Here is a 6,513-nt window from a genome sequence, read left to right as displayed (position 1 = left end):
TTCCTGCTGGGGCGATGAAAACATGCCAATATTGATCATGGTGATGCTTGCACAACTCTATGAGTACACTAAAAGCTACGGAGTTGTCCACTTTGAATGGATGAATTATACTGCAAATTATATCTCCATAAACCTTTTTTAAAAAAGGAACTGAAAGACATTTTACCAGTAACAATTACATTGCTAATCTTCTAACTTTCACTCCTTTTGCAGGTACTTTTTAAAATTTTATTTATTTACTTATTTCAAAGATTTTATTTATTTGAGAGAGCGAGAGCACAAGCAGCGGGAGCGGCAGTTAGAGGGAGAAATCAGGCTCCACACTGAGCAAGGTGCGCAACGCGGACTCCATCCCAGGACCCTGAGATCATGACCTGAGCGGACTGAGCCACCCAGGAGTCCCTGCAGGATACCTTTTAAGAACAAAACTGTACACAAGAAATGTAGCCAATTCTTAAAGGAAAAATCTCTTAGTTCTTATACTAACCCTAGGAGGAAGACAAAATCAATGTGATGAAATTTGGATCATTTCCTTCTCATGGGCCTTGACCTAATATTATCAGTGTATTTATAAATAATGCGGTTTGTTGAAAACAATGCTTGAAATCTTAAGCTGTTTCAAGATATAGAAAGGGGAAAGAAAAAAAACCCTGAACCTATAAACTTTAGGGCTTAAAGTAAATATTAGAATTTGCTAGCTTTGCTTAGATTAACAGTGGCCTTACCATTCCCTTCAAAACTCTTGCATAAGCAAGTAGTGTATCAAGCAAGAGAGAGAGGGGTGATAAGAGAAGAATTTCTTAAAAGAACAGTGTATGTGCACCCTGCTGAGATAGCATCTATCTGGTCACAGGTTTGTTTTAGTTTTTCTCAAACAACGGCCAGTCAGTAACACCATCTATCATTCAGTCTCACGCAACAGTTACCGCAACTGAGATGATGGAACCTATAACCAATGGTACAAGTCCATTACTGTACCAAGCCTGGTCTCCGCGTCACCGAGGACTTCAGGACAAGGGCTAGAGAAAGAAAAATTAATGAGGTCAGAACGGAAAACAAATGACAAGAGAACAGTGAGTGAAGTCACCAGCTCACTAGGATATACTTAGAAAATCAGCTGAAGTCTGCAAGCATTTTTGCAAATAACATTACAGCAAGAATAGGAAGGTGTTTGGCTTGTAGAACAGTTCCAGGAGGATGGATTTATATGACTTGCTTTAACAATCAGTAAAGTGACATTTACTTAACTTTTACACCTTCTGAACACTTTCACATCTATTTTTGGCATTTGAGCCTCCCTCCTGTGAGGTGGCTAGAGCAGTTAATACTTGTCACCTCATTACCATCATACGAAACAACCTATATTGAATTCTTGCACAGGTAAAAGGGGATGTTTTGGCCCTACCTCTTTAATTCAATGAATACTTTGGGTCCCAGGGAAAAATCAACTTTCATGGAATATAAGAGCTAGAAAGAAAGCTCACTATAGCAGCCGTTAAAAATGGACAGAATTTGGGGCGCCTGGGTGGCTCAGTGGGTTAAGCCTCTGCCTTCAGCTCAGGTCATGATCTCAGGGTCCTGGAATTGAGTCCCGCATCGGGCTCTCTGCTCAGCAGGGAGTCTGCTTCCCTCTCTCTCTCTCTGCCTGCCTCTCTGCCTACTTGTGGTCTCTCTCTGTCAAATAAATAAATAAAATCTTAAAAAAAAAATGGACAGAATTTGACTAGGATATAAACCCGATGGCTGAAATGAATCTCACTGTAAAATGTACGTGGAAAAAGTTGATCTTGCACATAATTGTTTCAGTAGAAGAAAAATGAGGATAGAAAAAAATTGGACGTAGTTTTCACTGTTACTGCATAAAAAATTTGATCAAGAATTAAATAGAGGGCGCCTGGGTGGCTCAGTGGGTTAAAGCCTCTGCCTTCGGCTCAGGTCATGATCCCAGGGTCCTGGAATCAAGGCCTGCATCAGGCTCTCTGCTCAGCAGGGAGCCTGTTTCCCTTCCTCTCTCTCTGCCTGCCTTTCTGCCTACTTGTGATGTCTGTCTGTCAGATAAATAAATAAATAATCTTAAAAAAAAAGAATTAAATAGATTAGTGCTCACTTTGGCAGCACACATACTAAATTTGGAACAATACAGAGAAAATTAGCATGGGCTCTGCACAAGGATGACACACGAAGTCGTGAAGCATTCATATTTTTTTAACTCTAGGACACAAACTGATGGTTGCTGGAGGGGAGGTGGCTGGGGGGCTGGGGTAACTGGGTGATGGGCATTAAGGAGGGCTCTTGATGGAATGAACGCTGGGTTTTATACGCAACCGATGAATCACTAAACTCTGCCTCTGAAACTACTAATACACTATGTTGATTGATTTTAAATTTAAAAAAGAAAAAAATAATTTAAGAGATTATAACTGCTGTCTAAATGAGTATCTTCATAAATAGAGGTCAACATGGCAGCATAAAATCATGCACCTGATTCAAGTGGGGGAATCAAAAACAAAAAGGAGAACATGGCAAGATCAAATTGTTTTTTTTTTTTTTCAAATTGGTTTTATTGACTTGATTTTTAAAATCCTGCCTGCCTTCTTACCTTATTTCACATGACTTGGGTAAGTCTCACCATCAGGCTCTCTCTTCATCTGTGAAATGAGAAGTGTGATGTTGTTGATTAAATGAGATACCATGAATAAAGCAGTTAGTATAGTAGTGGCACAAGTGAAGTATATTTTAACTCTGCCTTTTCTAAGAATTTATTGTATCCCCTCAGAATGCCTGACCAGGATCTTTAAAAGCAGGTCTCCTTCATGAACAGGGATTTTTACAAAGAAGACATCCAAATGGCCAACAGACACATGAAAAACTGCTCCACATCACTCAGCATCAGGGAAATACAAATCAAAACCACAATGAGATACCACCTCACACCAGTCAGAATGGCTAACATTAACAAGTCAGGAAATGACAGGTGTTGGCGAGGATGCGGAGAAAGGGGAACCCTCCTACACTGTTGGTGGGAATGCACGCTGGTGCAGTTACTCTGGAAAACAGCATGGAGGTTCCTCAAAAAGTTGAAAATAGAGCTACCTATGACCCAGCAATCGCACTACTGGGTATTTACCCTAAAGATACAGATGTAGTGATCCGAAGGGGCACGTGCACCCCAATGTTTATAGCCGCAATGTCCACAATAGCCAAACTATGGAAAGAGCCTGAGTATTCATCAGCAGATGAATGGTCAAAAAAGATGCGGTATATATATACAATGAATATTATGCAGTCATCAAAAATATGAAATCTTGCCTTTTGCAACGAAGTGGATAGAACTAGAGGGTATTATGCTGAGCGAAATAAGTCAATCGTCAATCAGAGAAAGATATGATCTCGTATCTTTCTCTGATTGATATGGTCGTATCTCATATGGTCTCGCTGATATGTGGGATTTGAGAAACAAGGCAGAAGATCATGAGGGAAGAGAGGAAAAAATGAAACAGGACAAAACCAGAGTGGAGAACAAACCATTAGAGACTGTTAATCTCAGGAAACAAACTGAAGTTTGCTGGAGTGGAAGGGGGTAGGAGGGAGGGGTGGCTGCGTGATGGACACTGGTGACGGTATGTGCTACGGAGAGTGCTGTGAACTGTGTAAGTGACCTGTACCCCTGAAACAAGTAGTACATTCTATGTTAATAAAAAAAAATTTTAAAGTAGGTCCTAGGGGCGCCTGGGTGGCTCAGTGGGTTAAGCCGCTGCCTTCGGCTCAGGTCATGATCTCAGGGTCCTGGGATCGAGTCCCACATCGGGCTCTCTGCTCAGCAGGGAGCCTGCTTCCCCCTCTCTCTCTGCCTGCCTCTCTGCCTACTTGTGATTTCTCTCTGTCAAATAAATAAATTAAATAAATAAATAAATAAATAAATAAATAAAGTAGGTCCTAGTCACTAAGCTACATTACTTCATCTGTAAGTATATTTCTTATAATTGACAAAATACCCAAAGCACATTTCTGATGGAACTATAAGAGAGCTTTACCTCTGTCTATATATTTTTTAAAAAAATTTTAATTTAGAAAATATTGTTCCAACCATCTATTGGGGTATAGAGTAAATTTAAAATGCTCCAAGGGTGCCTGGATGACTCAGTCAGTTAAGCATCTTTCTTTTATTTTAAAGATTTTATTTATTTGTTTGACACAGAAAGCAAGAGGGAGAAACAGAGAGCAAGCACCAGGAGAGGAACGGCAGGCAGGAGAGAAGCAGGCTCCCCGCTGAGCAAAGAGATGATTCAGGGCTTGATCCTAGGACCCTGGAATCATGACCTGACCTGAAGGCAGCCTCTTAACTGACTAAGCCACCCAGGTGCCCCAAGCATCTGACTCTTAATCTCAGCTCAGGTTTTGATCTCGGGGTCTTGAGTTTAAGCCTGAAGTTGGCCCCATGCTGCCTGTGGAGAATACTTTAAAAGTTTTTAAAAGCTTTTTAGCTTTTTAGAAAGTCTATTATATTTATTTAGATTATTTAGAAATAATTTTTTCTAATCATTTTAGAAATTATATTTATTTAGATTTTTTTAGAAACTTATTTATTTTTTATTTAGATTATTTAGAAAGTATAAAAATAAAAATACCTATGTTTCTATGTCTAACAAAATGTTTGATGGATAAATAGCTGTTTAGTTTGGCAATCTACCCCAAAATTAGTTTAATCTCTTCTCAAAAAAGAAAACGTGGCCAATTAGGTAATGGTATTTCTGGTTTCACTAATAATATGAGGTATAGAATACTGGGAAATCATTCAGCCGATCAGCTTTATCATATGGAAAACAGACATAATAATACACCCCCACTTCAGAACTGTGAGAACTAATTAATATCTTTAAACTGCTTTGAAATTCCCATATGCAAGAGCTTTGCGCAGTGGCAGTATCGTAGCCAATGAGGTTTATCCGAGGCGCGATTATTGCTAATTGAAATTCCCATATGCAAAACAGCTAATCTGATCTTTATCTAGAGAGAAGGGTAAGGCATGTATGGGAAGACACTATTCATATAGAAGCTAAAATTGGCTCTTGCTTGTGTAACTTGAATTTCTACTTCGCAAGTATGTAATTTAGCAGAAGGAATGCTGTCGTACATTTTTTTAAGTTTATTTATTTTTAAATAATCTCTACACCCAACGTGGGACTCAAATGTATGACCCTAGATCAAGAGTGACATGCTCCCACAAATGCGCCAGCCAGGCACCCCGTCATACAATTTTTAAAATACATGTTTCTGGGGAGCCTGGGTGGCTCATGGGTTAAAGCTTCTGCCTTCGGCTCAGGTCATGATCCCAGGGTCCTGGGGTCGAGCCCCGAATCCGGCTCTCTGCTCAGCGGGAAGCCTGCTCCCCCCCACCCACCCTCTGCCTGCCTCTCTGCCTGCCTCTCTGCCGATCTCTCTCTCTTGTGATCTCTCTCTCTCTGTGTCAAATAAATAAATTAAATTAAATACAAAATAAATAAAATAAAATACATGTTTTAAAAGCATTTAATACTTGTTCATCTTTTTCGTTATTTCATTCTTTGCATAGCGGTGATGTGATACCAACCACGATACACAAAGTACTCAGTTAGTATTCAAATTCAGTATTCATATGTAGCACATACAACTCTTCTGTGTACTTATCCTATCATTTTTGAAAATCTTCCCTGCTTTTTCTGTAATCAAAATTATACAATTGTTAATTTTTTAAAGATTTTACTTATTGGGCGCCTGGGTGGCTCAGTGGGTTAAGCCACTGCCTTTGGCTCAGGTCATGATCTCAGGTCCTGGGATCGAGTCCCGCGTCGGGCTCTCTGCTCGGCAGGGAGCCTGCTTCCTCCTCTCTCTCTATCTGCCTCTCTGCCTACTTGTGATCTCTCTCTGTCAAATAAATAAATAAAATCTTTAAAAAAAATAAAAAGATTTTACTTATTTGTCAGAGAGAGAGGGAGAGCACAAGCAGGGGAGCAGCAGAGGCAGAGGGAGAAGCAGACTTCCTGCTGAGCAGGGAGCCCAATGTGTGTGCGTGTGCGCGCTCTCTCTCTCTCACAAATTCTCTCTTTCAAAAAAAAGAAAAAAAAAAGAGTGAGTGTCTCCTTAGCTACTGTGCCCTAGGCCTAGGCCCTGCCTCTAGTCTCAGTCCCTCCTATAACCTGCTGTTTATTTTTCCCAATTAATTTATATTCCTATATAGAAATATCTTTCAGTGGCTGCAAAATCTCCATTAATGAACAGATCATAACTTATTTGCCCAACCACCCTTTGAAGAACATTAATTTCTAATTTTCCAGTGAGCATCCTTGCTATATAAATCTGTGCCTACTTGTGTGGGAATTTCTGTGCTAAATTAATATTTTTTAAAGATTTTTATTTATTTGACAGAGAGAGAGAGAGCACAAGTAGGTAGCAAGCAAGCAGAGGGAGAGGAGGAAGCAGGTGCCCTGCTGAGCAGAGAGCCTGACGCAGGGCTTGATCCCAGGACCCTGAGAT

At 40.1% G+C, this 6,513-nt stretch overlaps 1 non-coding gene and 1 pseudogene across 1 annotated transcript; both read left to right on the top strand.

Moving 5' to 3' along the window:
- The first annotated feature begins 2,099 nt into the window (after positions 1–2,099).
- On the top strand, positions 2,100–2,206 carry LOC132014703 (U6 spliceosomal RNA). The gene has a single exon (XR_009403358.1). It is a non-coding gene; the product is annotated as a U6 spliceosomal RNA (small nuclear RNA).
- A 2,700-nt stretch (positions 2,207–4,906) lies between these two features.
- Positions 4,907–5,079, top strand: LOC132014650 (U4 spliceosomal RNA; annotated as a pseudogene).
- The last annotated feature ends 1,434 nt before the right edge of the window (positions 5,080–6,513 follow it).

This window comes from Mustela nigripes, chromosome 3, assembly GCF_022355385.1.
Source record: "Mustela nigripes isolate SB6536 chromosome 3, MUSNIG.SB6536, whole genome shotgun sequence".
Classification (NCBI taxonomy): Eukaryota; Metazoa; Chordata; class Mammalia; order Carnivora; family Mustelidae; genus Mustela; species Mustela nigripes.
This window is presented reverse-complemented; position numbering and strand designations above follow the sequence as displayed.